Below are 19,791 nucleotides of genomic sequence, written 5' to 3' on the forward strand. Positions count from 1 at the left end.
CATGTTGCTACCAGCAGTCAGGATGTCCTGTCTCTGATTTTAGGAGTTGCCAATCTGGTTGGGAGAAATGCTGAGGGAGATGATGCGTGTTCAAGACATTCAGTGGAGATCTAATGAGTGCACACGGTTCAGGAAATGGATAAACAGGTGCCCAGGAAGGCAACTTTGATGAAACAGGTTCTAAAACAAATGATGCAAGAGAGTTAAATGATCCTAAGAGAGTGATGGCTTCTCACTTTCTGTCCCCTACAGAGAATACAAATATCTGGAATCTAACATACTGGCTTCATTTTCAAAATGCATCACTTTATTTTCCTTACAAGGCAGCCACACATTAAGCATGTGACAGTCACAGGATTTCTTCAGTAAGCCCCAAGGCTTCCATCAGCTTTCCTAGAATCTATGGCTAGAACAGTCCTGAGATGTCAAATATTAAAACTTTCTCCGCAGCCACAAGTTCCTTTCATGTTTGGGTTATTGGGCACAAACTCACTGGATAATTTGTCTTCAGCGTAGTCTATTTCTGTTCCTAAAAGTGTTGGCTGTGCTTTCTTTTCAATGAATATTCTGATTCCATCTTGTGTAACTTCCTCAGAATCTTTTCTTGTCTTTGTATAGAGTATAAGAAAGGCCATTACAGCCCTGGTTCGAACACCAGCTTTTACACCTACATGCTCAGGGTTATCTTTAAGAAATTGTTTTATGTTGCTTACTGCTGAAAGTGTCAGGGTGAGGGTGGCCCAGGTGGGCTGCAGCTTCCTCTTACACACAGCCCAGACAGTTGCCCCAACTAAGGAAGTATCATCTTCGTGGTCCCAGTGCCCCAGTGCCTTGGGCTAGAGCTCCGCTGCCTTAGCCTCTCTCCATGGACATGGTGGGCACATTGACACAAGGCATTTTGTACATATGTATAGATTTTTCCATAGGATAATTAAGCCCTAAAAGAAAGCTGTTCTTTATTAGTCATCAATACCAGTGTGTTTTTTCCTCTTTCAAAAATGTATGTCTTATTAGTAATATTGTTCGACTGATTGATTGATTGAGACGGAGTCTTGCTCTGTCTCCCAGACTGGAGTGCAATGGTGTGAGCTCTCTGCTCACTGCAAACTCCATCTCCCAGGTTGAAATAATTCTCATCCCTCAGCCTCCCAAGTAGCTGGGATTACAGGCACCTGCCACCACATCTGGCTACTTTTTATATTTTTACTAAGGGTGGAGTTTCACCATGTTGGCCAAGCTGGTTTCAAGCTCCTAAGCTCAAGTGATCAGCCCACCTCAGCCTCCCAAATGCTGGGATAACAGTTGTCATGCCCAGCCAGATACGATACTTTTTAAAAACCTGTGTGAGGCCAGGCACGGTGGCTCATACCTGTAATCCCAGCACTTTGGAGGCCGAGGCGGGTGGATCATGAGGTCAAGAGATCGAGACCATTCTGGTCAACATGGTGAAACCCTGTCTCTACTAAAAATACAAAAAAGTTAGCTGGGCATGGTGGCACGTGCCTGTAATCTCAGCTACTCAAGAGGCTGAGGCAGGAGAATTGCCTGAACCCAGGAGGTGGAAGTTGCCATGAGCCGAGATCACGCCATTGCACTACAGCCTGGAAAACCTGTGTGAAGACACTGGAAAGCTACTAGAGAAGTGAGTACTTGAAGGACGGAGATCCTGGAATAAAGGGAAATCCAAAGACTTGGGCCTGACATTTAGCTCTACTTTCTCCTTGACACACTTGCAAATGCTAAAGCAATGCCCTGAGAGACTGAGCCCTGGCTAAAAGAATGAAAAGCTGAGCAAGTGTTAAGCAACCTCATGGGCCTGGGAGGAAAAAAAAAAGGATTTTGAGACCTAACAAAGAGGAGTTAAGGTAAAAGCAAAGTTTTCAGTTGAGACACCTAAAAGACCACTGCTTAAAGTGAAATAAATAAGAAATAAACCAGCCATGGCAATAAATGAAACCTGCCTCTCAATCAATTCAATCTCACTGTATTAAGATGATCAGTTTCTACCCTAATCTCCTGTTAATAGTGAAAGTAAATGCTCTTTGGAAGAAGTATCATCATTCAGAACTTCCAGTCGTCTCTATTTTTTTTATTCAGAATAACTAGATCTCTATTTTTAAAAACTGGAAGGCATGTAAAAGACAAGTATTGACTGAAAAATCTAGAAAAACGTCAGAAATTGGTTACCAGTCCACAGGAAATTCAGATACAGACTTTAATAACTAGAATTAATGTGGGCAAGAAATTAATGAAAAATTTATAATTTTAGCAGAGAATGTGAAACTATAATAAAAATCAAATATGAATTCTGGAAGTAGAAAATAAATAAAACCAAGTATACAAAAGACATAGTTTAAGAAAGGATTAATGATTTAGGATGGGGGCGTAGAAAAGGATATCTAGAATGAAGAAAGGAAAAATCCAAAGGATGGATAATAAAACAAGACTATACGACATATATGGCACAGAGTGAACTGATCTGACATATATGTAATTGGAGTCATAGGGGAGAGGAAAAAGAGAATGGGACAGACCTATTATTCTGTAGTAATTGAAGAGGAATGCTCTAGAGTTTCCCAAAATAGATAGAAAAAATTGGGCCCAACATTAACAAAGCTTTATGAATGCCAAGCAAGATAAATTCAAAAAAGGAACACCCACCAACAAGCAAAACAAAGCAAAAAACCCAAATACAGGTACATCTTAGAAAATTTCTGAAAACCTAAAACAAAAAATTATAATAATAATAATTTTAAAAATAGCCACAGTAGGCCAGGCACAGTGGCTCATGCCTGTAATCTCAGCACTTTGGGAGACTGAGGCAGGAGAATCACTTGAGCCCAAGAGTTCAAGACCAGCCTGGGCAACATAGGGAGATCCTGTATCTATCGAAAATAAATAAATATCTGAGAGTAGTGGTGCATGCCTGTCGTCTCAGCTACTCAGGAGGCTGAGGTGGGAGGATCACTTGAGTACAGGAATATGAGGCTGCAGTGAGCTGTGATCACTCCACTGCACTCCAGCCTGTATGACACAATAAGCCCCTGTCTCAAAAATAAATAAATGGCCAGAGTTAAAAAGATTACCTTTAAGAAAATGAACAGATGAAATTAACCAAGAAATAGACTTGGAATTCAAGATACATGTGATCTAGCCAGGCAGATTGATGAAGGGTACTCCAAGGTTTTTACTGGAAGAATAATCTCAGTGTATTAGCTGTGCCCTGACTTAGAAATTAACTTGTCCAGAGTAGGGGATAAGATAGTAGATATCCAACATGTTGAAAGTTTTGATGTAGCTGTCTTCTGTAGTTAATAGATGACAACAGGAAATGCAGAATTAGGCTTTCTCATTTCAATGGGAAATAATAGGATTCTTGAATAATAATCAAGAATGGTGGTGTGTAACCATCAATGATTACACTGGTGGTGTGTAACCATTAGAGATACAGTGGGGACATCGTTTACTTCAATACATTCTGGGAATGTAGGGTTTTATTTTATTTTCCACTTCTAGAATTTGTGTTTGACTATTATTATAGATTCATGTTCTCTGCTGAAATTATACATCTTTCATTAATTTATTGCTGATATGAATCCTAGTTATTAAAATCTGTGTCTGATACCACCAATATCTAAACTTTCCACAAATTGGTTACTATTTTCAGAGTGTTTCAACCTACAGAGATCTTAGCAATGGCTAATTGATCACAGAGTTCCTAAAAACTAAATAGATGGGCCTATCAAAGGGCTATTTGACAATTTAAGCAGAATCATTTTAGCTTGAGTAAGCAGAAACCTGGCTTGAGTTACTGCAGAGGAAATTAATGGACTCTTACCTACATTGAAGGTCTCTTTCTCAAAGAACCTGGTCTCCTTGTCAAATGAGGGACTGTTTCAATGACCTGCTTAGGTTTTTGTTGTTGTTGTTTTATACCATATATCTTTGTCAGTTTGGGCTGCAATAACAGCATCCTATAAAATGGATGGTTCAAACCAAAAGCATTTGTCTTACAATTCTGGAAGCTGGAAGTCTAAGATCAGGGTGCCAGGATGGTCAGGTTTTTGATATGTCTTCAACGTGAACTTCCTTGGTGAGTGCATGTGGAGAGAGTGGTTGTTCTAGACTCTTTCGCTTAGATGGATACTAATTCCATTCTGGGCCTCCACTTTTATGACCTAATTACTTTTTGAAGTCTCCACCTCCAAGTACTATCCTACTTGGGGTTAGGGTGTTAAAGAATAAATTTTGGAGAGGATACAAACGTGGAGTCCATTAAACCATAAATCACAGGTCTATATTGCTATTCTCCATTAATGCCTTCTCCAGAAGGGGAGCTCTGAAGCACTAAGAGACATTGCCATCCAAACTGCCCATAGTTCACTGAGTATTAGCTCATCCACTGGACCATAAAATTAGAAATGCACAGCTGTGTTTCCTTACAAAATGGAAAAGGAATATAGGGCTGAGCAAGTACAGGCAAGGAACAAGAGGATACTCTTAATCTTTGAGTATCCTCTTACTGCCCCTGCAGATCTCCTTTTCACCATTATCAGCTTCTTCTATGCATGCCCTGGAATGATCTTTCACTTAGGTTTGGCCAACAGGAGACACCAGCAACAGGAGACACTATTTCCATCAGAGGATGGAAATTGACTGAGGTTTGGTTGTTCCCTGGCTCTCTTTCTGCTGGTCTGCTGATTGGCAGTGGCCATCCTCTTTGAGAGGTCAAACTTCCTGCCTGGAAGCCCTCGCCTATAGCTACTAAGTTAATAGTTCTATTCTCAGTTTCCATATGCCCTTCCCTTTGACGCTTCAGACCTAGGAAGGTCAAGGATCCCGGGTTTCTGGCAAAGTGATGTTTTCTGTCCCTACTAATTTTCTCTAACCCCGTTCATACCCTTGAACATAGTTTCTTTATTAAAAGTTCTTTAATTACCTCATTTGGCAGTACCATCTGTTTTCTGTCAAGACCCTTCCTGATATAATTTCTAATTTAAAATGCAAACTTTATTGTGGTATTTAATTATCATGTATATGAGTCTATTTCTGGACTCTCTTCTCTTCACTGGTGTGCTTAAGTGTTCTTGCACCAATAACATATTGTTTTAATGAATCTAGTATTATAGTTCAGTTTTATACGTGATGGCGCAGCAGTTTTTAAACTTTTTGGCCTCAGGACACCCTTGTAGTCTTCAAAATTATTACAGAGTCCAAAGAGCTCTTGTTTATGAGAGACAAATTGATCAATATTTCCAATATTAGAATTATACTGGTGACATTAAAAAATATTTAATTATATATATAAATAACAATAATAAATTTATGATTTAACATAGTTTATGAAAAAACAAGTGTATTTTCCAAAAATTTTAATGTGTTTTATTGTTTTAAATTTTTTCAAATCCTTTTAATATTTGGCTTAATAGGGAAAACTTGTATTTTAACATATGTATTTACATTAAATTGGTTGCAATATATTGTTTTGCTTGAACTATATGAAGAAAATTTCACCTCCTAATGATATGGAGTTGAAAAAGGAAAGAATATTTTAATAGCTTTTTCAAATAATTGTTGATTTTCTTTTATCTTATACCCAACTGTGACAAACAACAGTATCTCAAAGGTCATTTGTAATGTAGAATATGAAGCCACATCAATAAGTTTCTTGTATTTAAAATCCATTATTCTGTCTTTCACTCAGAATGGGTCTTAGACACAAACATGGATTTGTAGCATCATGCGTTGGTCATTTGGAAAATATTTATTTCCTGAGGTATGTAAATCTTAAAAATGTCAAGGCAGTAGACAATGTCAAAAATTATAGTTAATATAACCCTGCATATCAGTCATCAGAAAAGACTCAGCTATTGGGAAGCTCCTGAACTCAGAGTGGAAGATACAGGTTTTCCAAAATTTTTCTTTTCACATGATAGCAAAAATTATATAATTGACAACAAATCATGACAACTGTATTCTTGATGTGACAGTCTCACTTCATTTATTTCTGAGAGTGTATCTGCCAAATATCCCAGGCCTGAATAGTCATAGATTATCCAGTGGTTAATAGAGGCAATGTATAGCATGATGATTGGAATTTGGGGACCTCAAAGTAAGATATTTTTGGGACCAAATTCTGACTTGACTACTTATTTTGAATATATAAATACTTTCTTGCCACTCCCACTCTATGAGATACAGTAAATTTGACATCCTTGAAACATATAAGCAGGTGCCCAATACATTGTCATTGATCTGATTGCATTAATGAATAAAGAGGGATGAAGTGATATTGCATCTCCACAGTCAATTGTAGACCAAAAGGGCCTTGAAATCCCTTTCTGATTCATTTTACACATATTGTAGTTAAAGATAGATCAGGAAGAAGACATGGAAAGTATCCTTGTTTCTTAAAGACAAACTTTAATGTGGTAATATAATCACAATAATATCTATTCTCCTGTTTGTAGAACACTATTAATATATACCTAGTTATCTAAAATAATACCATTTTTGGGTTCTTATATTTTTTAATCACATTTTTGAACTTTTACCAAAACTTAAGTAGACAACAGAAAATAGAGTACACAATATTTTCCTGGAAAAATGTGGTCAAATATTCAGTGAAGAAAGGAAATAACTTCTTCTGATTCCTATTTTTCAAAAGAGTAAATAAGTCTTGTCTATTTTTTTAAATACAACACATCAGACATTTAAAGGGAAGAATCTGAAATTCTACTCTAAGCTCAAAAGGATAAGAAATGTTCTACGTGCTATTTCAATTCATCCCTTATTGTCGCTTGGGTCACAATCATAACAAAACAGAAAATTTAAATTTATACAAAAATAAACTTTAAATCTTTAAGTGCTCATATAGAAGTGTTTCATAGAAAATTATGCTTGGTGAAGATGAGAAGGTGTCTCCTCTTTGCTATTGCAATAAAGGAGCATAGAATGGTTAAGTGTGCATGCTGTAGATTTTTATATTCTTTTTTCTATTTCTATTCTTTAAGAACAAGACTTTTATATGTTTTCAAGAACAGGTATATATCTAAGTAACTAAGAAGGCAAGTAACCAACCACCTTTTTCTTGTAGAATTCGCACATGATCAGTCCTGCTGGGGAATATTTTCTTTCAATTGGTTGCCCTGTTTTCTGAGAGGCCTGATGCTACAGAATATAATACATACAATCACCACTCTAGCCCTTTTAATTTTTGTAGTCTTTCAGGGTAAGGCCAATACCAACTGATATTCATTGTTCCAGCTTAGACAAAGCAATTTTAAAACTCTGGTAACTTAAAGAACATATTTCCATTTTGGGGCATGACCTATCTCATTGACTTTATAGTATTCAAATCAAAATACAATAACTTCTCCAGCCTGTGTCCCCTAAGTGTTCGTGGAAATCTCATTCAATCAGGAAACAGTCTCATATTTCAATCATATGAATCTACCTTTTTCTAAAAAAAATGAAGGCTAACTCTGAATTTTGAATAAGAAAGTAGAACATGAATTGTAAACATGAGTTAAACTTTTCAAATGTCAGAAATAAAAGGACTTTAGAGATTGTTTGGTTCAATTTTCTCAATTTGTCAGATGAGAAAACTTTCTTAAAGAGGTGAATGATAACAACTACCATTATGGTCTACTTTTTAGAAAATAAAGATTTTGTTAGGCACTGTGTATTTATTATTCCATTAATTCTAACAACAGCCTTTGCAGATAGGTAAAGAATCTCTGGTATAGAGGTGGAATCTAAGGTTCAAAGAAGCTAGATGATTTTCCCCTGAGTCATATCACGTAAGATAGAATCAGGGCCAGAATTTGAATCCAGGCCTGTCTGTTTGACATTCTAACCCAACAGAGCTCTGAGAGGATATGCTGAGAAACTTCAGGAGAGAAGGTCATAAAGCTCAGTGGAGTTAGTACTTTTAAGGTTATCCCTTGGTTGCTGAGACTTGGGAGAGATTTACGATGTCAGCTAGTGAGGTGATAATTGGATTTTCAGCTCAACTCAGAATGACTTAGAGAGTGTGATTTATTTTTCAGTACATATGGGGATTTTAAATTTGATATAGAGCTGAGGCCCCAGCAGGTCTCATGGTATAAACTGCACTGGTTGAAAAAGGGAGGGGCCATTGACAGGCATCTCCCATCTTCTCATGGGTATTGGAGACAACGTTTGCTCCCTAGATGTGTAGGCTCTCTCACTATTAGCTATAATATCAGTTTTCTCATCTGTAAATTGGTGACAATAAGAACTGCTTAATAACTGAGTAGGATTGCTATAAAGATCTAGAAAAATATGTACAATAAAGATTTTTTAAGGAAGCGCATATTTAAATATAATTGCCATCAACTCATGCAAAAAACTGTAGTAGGTGCCATTATATAACAGTTTTCTCCTCTTAATGTGCACAGAAATTACCTGTGGATCTTATTAAAATGCAGATTCCTCTCAGTTCAGTAGGTCTAGGGTAGGGGTTGAAAGGTTTCATCTCCAAAAAGTTCCCAGGAAGTATAGATGCTGGGAATCCACCGACCACATTTGGAAAAGCAAAGGTCTAAATTACAAAAAAATTCTAGTGCTAATACAATTTAAGTAGTTTGAAGATTTTGGCTGAAATACAAGATACTCTTAAATGAAATTCTGGAAATGTTGGGGTAATTGAAACTGAAATTATTTAGGGAAAGGATCATGTTATTTAACTTCCTCATTTTTGTGGAAGAGGAGACTACACACACGTGCACACACACACACAGAGGTAAAGTGCCATAGTGAATGGCCCCCAACAAGCTGGTAGAAGAGGCCAGATCTCCTGGCCTGAGGACATTTCTAGGCTGGGTTGGCTGCTTCACCTGACAGGATATCCTGCACCCACTCCAGTTTAAAGAAAGTCTGCTGGCAGAATTCCCTGTTTCTTGAGGAGTTCAGTCTTCTACTGTTTGGATGAAATCTCCTTTACTCAAAATCTACTGCTTTAAATGTTAATCTCATCTAAAAAATACCTTCACAGCACCATCCAGACTTGTTTGTGCAAATAAACCCTAGGGTACCAGTGCCTAGTCAAGTTAATACCTAAAATTAACCATTTCAAGGTGTTGCCATTGAATCCCAGAGTGAAAGGAGTTTCAAGGAGCGAGTAGACAGCTGTACTGACTACTGCTAAGAATTTAAAGAGGATCAGAACACATCTGTTACCTTTGCCATCTAGGAAGTTATTACTGTCCTTGGCAAGAGTAATATCTGAGTGCTGGCAACAGAAGCCCTATTAGAGTATGTGGTGAGAAGAAATCATGTATTTAGACATTTTTCTTTTTATCTAAATCTTTGAGAAATAATGAAAACTAAACCCACATTTTAACACATTCCATTTCTTTCTATCCTCTCCATCTTTAGGATGTCTTTACTAAAGTTGGAAGCATGGAGATTGTTCAGTTGCTCTCCAAATCTCTTTTCCTGATGACACAGCAAATAAAAATAAGCCATAATAGTCTCACCCATTTTTAATCGTGTTATTCTATGTATGTATTTTTTTGTAAACTGACATTATCTTTTTTAGATAAATTGAGGCATAAATAAAACATAGTGAAATATATTTTATTATAATACAATGATCAAGTCTAAGATTATACAAAGTTATGCTGAAAAGATCTTGCAGAAGAATCAATGAATAAAACTTAAACACCTTTAAAATCAAATCATAGACTTCCCACAAAGCCCATAGATTTCCCATAAAAACCCTACTTTCACTGTTGTATATTACTTTTGAAATTTTGTGCCCATAGTGTTGAAATGAAAATCATTAGCCTTGGGCCAAGACAATTGAATTCTGATGTGGGTCCAGACACTAACTCTTTGTATGACTATAGCCAAGTCCTCATTTCTGAGCTTCAGTTTTTTACACATAAAATAATGAGGTTGAATTCAGTGATCCCTAATGTCCCCTACAACTGTGATAAATTATGCCTTGATGCAAGTATAGCCATGGGAATTTTTAAAAAGGGAAGCTCAGTTGTAAAACTGCATAAGTTCAAATTGTGGTTTTTGTTAAGTACTAGAATATAATAAATTAAATATACTCTTCCAAGGAAGTGAGGCTTTTTAGACACCAAGACATTAAAAAATAAAACATATAAGATTAAGAACATAAATCATGAGTTCCTAGAAAATGAAGTTGAATAAAATTCATTCATTTTATTGAGCATAAAAATAAATGGGTAAGTAGTTTAAATGGAGATTTTTGAATTTCACTCTTTTTTTTTTTTAATTTTTTATTGGATTATAGGTTTTGGGGTACATGAGCAGAGCATGCAAGACAGTTGCATAGGTACACACATGGCAGTGTGCTTTGCTTTTCTTCTCCCCTTCACCCACATTTGGCATTTCTCCCCAGGCTATCCCTCCCCACCTCCCCCTCCCACTGGCCCTCCCCTTTTCCCCCCAATAGACCCCAGTGTTTAGTACTCCCCTTTCTGTGTCCATGTGTTCTCATTTTTCATCACCCACCTATGAGTGAGAATATGCGGTGTTTCATTTTCTGTTCTTGTGTCAGTTTGCTGAGGATGATGTTTTCCAGATTCATCCATGTCCCTACAAACGACACGAACTCATCATTTCTGATTGCTGCATAATATTCCATGGTGTATATGTGCCACATTTTTCCAATCCAGTCTATTATCAATGGGCATTTTGGTTGATTCCAGGTCTTTGCTATTGTAAACAGTGCTGCAATGAACATTCGTGTACATGTGTCCTTATAGTAGAACGATTTATAGTCTTTTGGATATATACCCAGTAATGGGATTGCTGGGTCAAATGGAATTGCTATTTCTAAGGCCTTGAGGAATCGCCACACTGTCTTCCACAATGGTTGAACTAATTTACACTCCCACCAACAGTGTAAAAGTGTTCCTTTTTCTCCGCATCCTCTCCAGCATCTGTTGTCTCCAGATTTTTTAATGATCGCCATTCTAACTGGCATGAGATGGTATCTCAATGTGGTTTTGATTTGCATCTCTCTGATGACCAGTGACGATGAGCATTTTTTCATATGATTGTTGGCCTCATATATGTCTTCTTTCGTAAAGTATCTGTTCATATCCTTTGCCCACTTTTGAATGGGCGTGTTTGTTTTTTTCCTGTAAATCTGTTTGAGTTCTTTGTAAATTCTGGATATCAGCCCTTTGTCAGATGGGTAGACTGCAAAAATTTTTTCCCATTCTGTTGGTTGCCGATCCACTCTAGTGACTGTTTCTTTTGCCGTGCAGAAGCTGTGGAGTTTCATTAGGTCCCATTTGTCTATTTTGACTTTTGTTGCAAATGCTTTTGGTGTTTTGTTCATGAAGTCCTTGCCTACTCCTATGTCCTGGATAGTTTTGCCTAGATTTCCTTCTAGGGTTTTTATGGTGCCAGGTCTTATGTTTAAGTCTTTAATCCATCTGGAGTTAATTTTAGTGTAAGGTGTCAGGAAGGGGTCCAGTTTCTGCTTTCTGCACATGGCTAGCCAGTTTTCCCAACACCATTTGTTAAACATGGAATCTTTCCCCATTGCTTGTTTTTGTTGGGTTTATCAAAGATTGTATAGTTGTATGTATGTTGTGTTGCCTCCGGTGCCTCTGTTCTGTTCCATTGGTCTATATCTCTGTTTTGGTACCAGTACCATGCTGTTTTGATTACTGTAGCCTTGTAGTATAGTTTGAAATCCGGTAGTGTGATGCCCCCCGCTGTGTTCTTTTTGCTTAGAATTGACTTGGCTATGCGGGCTCTCTTTTGGTTCCATATGAAGTTCATGGTGGTTTTTTCCAGTTCTGTGAAGAAAGTCAATGGTAGCTTGATGGGGATAGCGTTGATTCTGTAAATTACTTTGGGCAGTATAGCCATTTTCACGATGTTAATTCTTCCTAACCATGAACATGGAATGTTTCTCCATCTGTTTGTGTCCTCTCTGATTTCGTTGAGCAGTGGTTTGTAGTTCTCCTTGAAGAGGTCCCTTACGTTCCTTGTGAGTTGTATTCCAAGGTATTTTATTCTTTTTGTAGCAATTGTGAATGGCAGTTCGCTCTTGATTTGGCTTTCTTTAAGTCTGTTATTGGTGTAGACGAATGCTTGTGATTTTTGCACATTGATTTTATATCCTGAGACTTTGCTGAAGTTGCTTATCAGTTTCAGGAGTTTTTGGGCTGAGGCAATGGGGTCTTCTAGGTATACTATCATGTCGTCTGCAAATAGAGACAATTTGGCTTCCACCTTTCCTATTTGAATACCCTTTATTTCTTTTTCTTGCCTGATTGCTCTGGCTAGAACTTCCAGTACTATATTGAATAGGAGTGGTGAGAGAGGGCATCCTTGTCTAGTGCCAGATTTTAAAGGGAATGCTTCCAGTTTTTGCCCATTCAGTATGATATTGGCTGTTGGTTTGTCATAAATAGCTTTTATTACTTTGAGATACGTTCCATCGATACCGAGTTTATTGAGGGTTTTTAGCATAAAGGGCTGTTGAATTTTGTCAAATGCCTTCTCTGCGTCAATTGAGATAATCATGTGGTTTTTGTTTTTGGTTCTGTTTATGTGGTGAATTACGTTGATAGACTTGCGTATGTTGAACCAGCCTTGCATCCCTGGGATGAATCCTACTTGATCATGATGAATAAGTTTTTTGATTTGCTGTTGCATTCGGCTTGCCAATATTTTATTGAAGATTTTTGCATCTATGTTCATCATGGATATTGGCCTGAAGTTTTCTTTTCTCGTTGGGTCTCTGCCGGGTTTTGGTATCAGGATGATGTTGGTCTCATAAAATGATTTGGGAAGGATTCCCTCTTTTTGGATTGTTTGAAATAGTTTTAGAAGGAATGGTACCAGCTCCTCCTTGTGTGTCTGGTAGAATTCGGCTGTGAACCCGTCTGGACCTGGGCTTTTTTTGTGTGGTATGCTCTTAACTGCTGCCTCAACTTCAGACCTTGTTATTGATCTATTCATAGTTTCAGCTTCCTCCTGGTTTAGGCTTGGGAGGACACAGGAGTCCAGGAATTTATCCATTTCTTCCAGGTTTACTAGTTTATGTGCATAGAGTTGTTTGTAATATTCTCTGATGATGGTTTGAATTTCTGTGGAATCTGTGGTGATTTCCCCTTTATCATTTTTTATTGCATCTATTTGGTTGTTCTCTCTTTTATTTTTAATCAATCTGGCTAGTGGTCTGTCTATTTTGTTGATCTTTTCAAAAAACCAGCTCTTGGATTTATTGATTTTTTGAAGGGTTTTTCGTGTCTCAAGCTCCTTCAGCTCAGCTCTGATCTTAGTTATTTCTTTTCTTCTGCTGGGTTTTGAGTTTTGTTGATCTTGCTCCTCTAGCTCTTTCAATTTTGACGATAGGGTGTCAATTTTGAATCTCTCCATTCTCCTCATATGGGCACTTATTGCTATATACTTTCCTCTAGAGACTGCTTTAAATGTGTCCCAGAGGTTCTGGCATGTTGTGTCTTCATTCTCATTGGTTTCGAAGAACTTCTTTATTTCTGCCTTCATTTCGTTGTTTACCCAGTCAACATTCAAGAGCCAGTTGTTCAGTTTCCATGAAGCTGTGCGGTTCTGGGTCAGTTTCTGAATTCTGAGTTCTAGCTTGATTGCACTATGGTCTGAGAGGCTGTTTGTTATGATTTCAGTTGTTTTGCATTTGTTGAGCAGTGCTTTACTTCCAATTATGTGGTCAATTTTAGAGTAGGTGTGATGTGGTGCTGAGAAGAATGTGTATTCTGTGGATTTGGGGTGGAGAGTTCTGTGAATGTCTATCAGGTTTGCTTGCTCCAGGTCTGAGTTCAAGCCCTGGATATCCTTGTTGATTTTCTGTCTGGTTGATCTGTCTAGTATTGACAGTGGAGTGTTAAAGTCTCCCACTATTATTGTGTGGGAGTCTAAGTCCTTTTGTAAGTCATTAAGAACTTGCCTTATGTATCTGGGTGCTCCTGCATTGGGTCCATATATGTTTAGGATCGTTAGCTCTTCTTGTTGTAGCGATCCTTTTACCATTATGTAATGGCCTTCTTTGTCTCTTTTGATCTTTGTTGCTTTAAAGTCTATTTTATCAGAGATGATAATTGAAACTCCTGCTGTTTTTTGCTTTCCATTAGCTTGGTATATCTTCCTCCATCCCTTTATTTTGAGCCTTTGTGTATCCTTGCATGTGAGATGGGTTTCCTGGATACAGCACACTGATGGGTTTTGGCTTTTTATCCAATTTGCCAGTCTGTGTCTTTTGATTGGTGCATTTAGTCCATTTACATTTAGGGTTAATATTGTTATGTGTGAATTTGATACTGCCATTTTGATGCTAAGTGGCTGTTTTGCCTGTTAGTTGTTGTAGATTCTTCATTATGTTGAAGCTCTTTAGCATTCAGTGTGATTTTGGAATGGCTGGTACTGGTTGATCCTTTCTATGTGTAGTGCTTCTTTTAGGAGGTCTTATAAAGCAGGCCTGGTGGTGACAAAATCTCTGAGTACTTGCTTGTTCGCAAAGGATTTTATTTTTCCTTCACTTTTGAAGCTCAGTTTGGCTGGATATGAAATTCTGGGTTGAAGGTTCTTTTCTTTAAGAATGTTGAATATCGGCCCCCACTCTCTTCTGGCTTGTAGTGTTTCTGCCGAGAGATCTGCTGTGAGTCTGATGGGCTTCCCTTTGTGGGTGACCCGACCTTTCTCTCTGGCTGCCCTTAGTATTCTCTCCTTTATTTCAACCCTGTTGAATCTGACGATTATGTGCCTTGGGGTTGCTCTTCTTGCGGAATATGTTTGTGGTGTTCTCTGTATTTCCTGCAATTGAGTGTTGGCCTGTCTTGCTAGGTGGGGGAAATTTTCCTGGATGATGTCCTGAAGAGTATTTTCCAGCTTGGATTCATTCTCTTCGTCCCCTTCTGGTACACCTATCAAACGTAGGTTAGGTCTTTTCACATAGTCCCACATTTCTTGGAGACTTTGTTCATTCCTTTTTGCGCTTTTTTCTATGATCTTGGTTTCTCGTTTTATTTCATTGAGTTGGTCTTCGACTTCAGATATTCTTTCTTCTGCTTGGTCAATTTGGCTATTGAAACTTGTGTTTGCTTTGCGAAGTTCTCGTATTGTGTTTTTCAGCTCCTTTAATTCATTCATATTCCTCTCTAAGTTATCCATTCTTGTTATCATTTCCTCGAATCTTTTTTCAAATCTTTTTTCAAGGTTCTTAGTTTCTTTGCATTGATTTAATACATGATCTTTTAGCTCACAAAAGTTTCTCATTATCCATCTTCTGAAGTCTAATTCCGTCATTTCGTCACAGTCATTCTCCTTCCAGCTTTGTTCCCTTGCTGGTGAGGAGTTTTGGTCCTTTCTAGGAGGCGAGGTGTTCTGGTTTCGGGTGTTTTCCTCCTTTTTGCGCTGGTTTCTTCCCATCTTTGTGGATTTGTCCACTGGTCGTTTGTGTAGTTGCTGACTTTTCGTTTGGGTCTCTGAGTGGACACCCGGAGTGTTGATGATGAAGTATTTCTGTTGCTTGGTTTTCCTTCTACCAGTCTAGCTCCTTCGCTGTACGACTGCTGAGGTCCGCTCCAGACCCTGCTTGTCTGGGGTGCACCTCTAGCAGCTGTGGCACAGCGAGGGATGCTACCAGTTTCTTTTTCTGCTATCTTTGTCCCAGGATGATGCCTGCCTAATGTCAGTCTTTTGGATATAGAGGGTTCAGGGAGCTGCTTGAGGAGACAGTTTGTACTTTATACGGGCTTAATTGCTGAGCTGTGTGCTCTGTTGTTCATTCAGGGCTGTTAGGCTGCTATGTTTGGTTCTGCTGCAACAGAGCTCATTTAAAAACCCCTTTTTTTTTTCTCAAATGCTCTGTGTTGAGGGGTTTGGGCTTTATTTTTGGATGTTCGATGAGGTGTCCTGCCCAGCTAGAAGGCAGACTAGCCACTGTTTGGCTGCCGAGGCTCCGCCCTGCTATTGTGTGATTCGCCCTGTTCCTGCAGGCTCTGCTGTGGTCTCCGCCACGCCCTGAGGTGGAGTCTCTTTGTTGTAGCGTGTTGCCTCAGCAACGGCAGGCTGAGTCAGCAGTGGGCGTGTATCTCAGTTGGGGCGGGTTGCCTCGGTAGTGGTGGTCGCCCCTCCCCCACAGAGCGTCTCGGACCGTCTGCTCGGGATAGTTTGAAATCGCGGTTTTGTTCGTCCCACTGGGTATCCCAAACGATCTGTCCCTGCAATCCCCTGGGCTGGGCTACTGTCCAAGTCTCGTTCAGTCTCAAGTCCAGCCCTCTCAAGTCTCAGGTTGCCGGTTCAACAGGGCACCCGGACACGCGCGCCCTGTGGGGATTGCTGGGTAGGGCCGGCCGCCGCCGCCCCGGCTGCCGGCTTCACCAGGCAGACCTACTGCCTGGTGTCCCGTGTCTTTTTATACTTGGGAGTTTCCCCATTCTGTGGGCAACAAAGATCAGTCTGTAAATGCAGCTCAGACTCACCGTTTGCGGATTCAACGCGAGCTCCAATCCTGGGTTGTTCTCACAGCGCCATCTTGAGTCCTCAGCGAATTTCACTCTTAAAGCCGCTGTTAGATTGTGTCTTGGCCCCAGTTTAGGAATCTACATTGTAAACATCTTCCATGGTCCAGTTGGTTCTGATGTTCTGTGGATCCAAGGATAACATCTGAAAGATAATGGGAGAGAGAGAGACAAAAAAAAACTAAAATAAAAATAAAGAGAAAATCATGTATTTCTGATGGGCTGAAGATTATAGATTACGCTGAGAATTGCTCATTTGAATAAGCTTAAATGCTGAGCCAGTTCTCTTCTCTCTTAAGATATTCTGAAACATATTTGGTTACCTAAAAAACTACACATTTATAGCATTTCATTGTATGGTTTGACATGCTGCATCAAATGATCTATCATGGAGAACCAACCAAGGCAAAGAACACAAAATATTCCATTTCTGAGTACAAAGTATTACTGCTACAGACAAGAATTGATAGCTATCTTTAGAGACTTTCCTATGGTTAATGTCAGTGAATAGTTAATTTCATTGTCTCAGTCAGTGGAATCATAGCCTAGTCTCTGTCACAATCCTACTTTGGGAAAGATAATCATTATCTCTGGGTTCAGTTTTTTTAGTTGTATTAAGATAACCAAGATCATCTTCAAATTTTATGTCTATTGGAAAGACAGTTATTTTCTAAAGCTAATATGGATATACTGAGCAAACCCCAATAGGTTTGGTGGTAAAACAAAAATATGGTATTGGCAGGATGTGAAACCCATGTATATGGAGGGCCAATTTTTATATATTCAGGTTCCATAGAACTGATTGCAAGACTTGAGTATGTTTGGATTTTGGTATATGTAAAGGTCCTGGATGCCAGGCATGGTGGCTCAAGCCTGTAATCCCAGCACTTTGGGAGGCCGAGGCGGGTGGATCACAAGGTCAAGATATCTAGACCATCCTGGTCAACATGGTGAAAGCCCGTCTCTACTAAAGATACAAAAAATTAGCTGGGCATGGTGGCGTGTGCCTGTAATCGCAGCTACTCAGGAGGCTGAGGCAGGAGAATTGCCTGAACCCAGGAGACGGAGGTTGTGGTGAGCCAAGATGGCGCCACTGCACTCCAGCCTGGGTAACAAGAGCCAAACTCTGTCTCAAAAAAAAAAAAAAAAAAGGTCCTGGAATCCATCCCCAAGTTTGTTATCCCTATTGGATATTCCTAATCAACTGTTTGGAAGTGCAAGGGTTACTGTGTATATGATACCTTCAAAAACTTTTGTCAAGCGATGAGTTTAATGAGATTGGTTGGTTGCTACTAATGTCACGGGGCAAAATGGGGAAAGAAAAGCATGAGCTCAGGGATTCAGATTTTCATTAAAAGCACTACATAAATGACCTGAAAACGTTCATGTGTACTCGGAAGGAGACACCTGTCTCCTGTAGCTGCTGAGCTGAGATTGATGAAAATCAAATCCAGAACCTCATTCTATGACTGGCTGAATTATGATGCAAATTAAACTTCCAGCCTCTCAAGATGTCCACTGTTAAACTGAGGGCATTGATTGGGAAGGAACAGGATTCTGAAAGTTGGAATGAGAACATGTGATGAAGCTAGGGATACTAAGCCCCTAAATTCTGATGAGTCTTCTTCTTAGCTAATGAAAACAGCCTTTCTATTCCTAGTGGAAAAAGCCTCTTCATTTCCATCTTATGGATTTAATTCCTGCATTGTCTGAGAAAACTCCAATAGCCTCCCCTAAAGCAACTTCCTTGCAAGACAGCAATAATTCTCCTCAGGACCCACACCAACCACCCCTCTTTTATTCTAGACTTAAAATTAGATGCAAGTTCCAGCAGGCCCCTAAAGGTAAGGTACAAAGTGTGACCTATGAGGTGGTATACTATACTCCAAAATAACTATATACGCTTCTAATTTATATAGAAAGAACCAACAAATGGCTCACAGTGAAGGAGTTAGAAATCCCAGACCTGCCCTGGTTTAATGTAGATGAAGCGATTAAAACATTTGAGGAGACTGGAATGCCTGACTTGATTTTCACCCACCCTGGGAGGATCCAGAAGACACATCTTTCACCATAATGGTAAAAAATAAATTTGCAAGGGGAGCTCCAGAATCCTTGAAGAGCTCGGTAATTCCTCTTTGTAAGTCAGACCTTACAGTAGGAACTATAAACACTGAATTGGGAAACCTAAATGCAATGGCCCAGGGTAGCAGGGAGCAAATAGCAGCACTTGAATGCCAAAGGCAAGGTGGGTGTGATTACCGTGATGAACAGCAGAGTCTGACTCATGTAGATCTATGGCATTGCCTTACTAATTATGGCATTCCTAGAAGTAAAATAGATAGGAAGCCTACTGAATTCTTACTTGATTTATATAAGCAGACAATTTCTGTATGACAAGACTCTAACATGAATCATAGAATAGACTGTCACAGGCACCCAATTAATTCCTAGACTTGAGCCATTATAGACCAAGAATCCATTCAATGAAGGAGTTATTGTGTTTTGGTTGTATGCAGGATAGTTGCATCATGTTAGGTGAAATTATTACCTTTTCCTAATTAATTGTCTTTATTTGGAAATTCAGTATGGGTCAAGGAGATATGTATGGGTGAAAAGTTTACAAAGGGTGAACTTGTAATGGTTAATTTTACATGTTAACTAGGCCATGAGGTGCCCAGATAGTTGGTCAAACATTATTCTGGGTGTTTCTGTGAGGGTATTTCTGAGTGAGATTAACATTTAAATTGGTAGACTAAGTAAAGCAGATTGCTGTCCAAAACTCATTCAATCTGTTGAAGATCTGAATAGAACAAACAGGCTGACCCTTTCTCGAGTAAAAGAGAATTTTTTCCCCTCACTGCCTTCAAACTAGGATATCCTTTTTTAATCCCTGCCTTTGGACTTGAACTGAAACAGCAGCTCAAGCTAAGGGCTTGAGCTGAATGGCCTTTGAACAAGAACTACACTGTCACTCACTTGATTTTTAGGCCTTCAGACTCAGATTAGAACTAAACCTTTGGTTCCCCTGGGTGTTCAGCTTGCTGACTCATCCTGTAAATCTTGGAACTTCTCTGCCTAATAACTGCTTGAGCCAATTCCCTATAATCAGTCTCTCTTTCTCTTTTTCTTATGATCAGTCTCTCCTTCTCTCCTTTCTCTCTCCATATATATATGTATGTATATATGTATACATGTTTTTATATGTATTAAAGCATACATTTATCTTTATATAGACTTTAGGTAGTAAAAAATTTGCTATATATAT

At 38.8% G+C, this 19,791-nt stretch overlaps 1 pseudogene; it reads right to left on the minus strand.

The window, feature by feature from the left end:
- Positions 1-425: 425 nt before the first annotated feature.
- On the minus strand, positions 426-883 carry LOC100403675 (iron-sulfur cluster assembly 1 homolog, mitochondrial pseudogene; annotated as a pseudogene).
- Between the last annotated feature and the right edge of the window lie 18,908 nt (positions 884-19,791).

Source organism: Callithrix jacchus, chromosome 5 (genome assembly GCF_049354715.1).
Source record: "Callithrix jacchus isolate 240 chromosome 5, calJac240_pri, whole genome shotgun sequence".
In the NCBI taxonomy this organism is placed as follows: Eukaryota; Metazoa; Chordata; class Mammalia; order Primates; family Cebidae; genus Callithrix; species Callithrix jacchus.